Raw genomic sequence first — 449 nt, 5'->3', positions numbered from 1 at the left:
ACAGCGCTATCATCAAATAAAAATGTTGAAAAATAGTTGCTAAAAAGTGTCATGCAATTTTTTAAATATTAGGCCCTGTGAAATCTTTTCTAATTGTTTGAATATCCTAAAAGCTCTGAAATCCGTTGAAGTCCGTTAACAACCTTTAAAACCTATTGAGATCCTTTTAAAATTTTTAAAAAATTCGTTAATTTTTTTAAATTTCTTGAAATTCTTAGAAACACCCTGAAAGTCTTATAATTTCTTAAAAATGCTATATGTCCCCTAAATATCCCCTAAATAAATCTCTTAAAATTTAATAAAGCACCTTAAAATCCTTAAAAGGGGGAGGGTCGGTAAGGCCGATTTTTGGCCTATTTTATTTTTGGACCAAAAAATCTGAAAAAATCATGGTAGTATCTTATAAGTATCCCGAGTCGATTGCACGCTAAACGGACTACCCTCCACCC

Source organism: Belonocnema kinseyi, chromosome 8, assembly GCF_010883055.1.
Source record: "Belonocnema kinseyi isolate 2016_QV_RU_SX_M_011 chromosome 8, B_treatae_v1, whole genome shotgun sequence".
NCBI lineage: Eukaryota > Metazoa > Arthropoda > Insecta > Hymenoptera > Cynipidae > Belonocnema > Belonocnema kinseyi.
Note: the sequence above shows the minus strand (reverse complement) of the source record.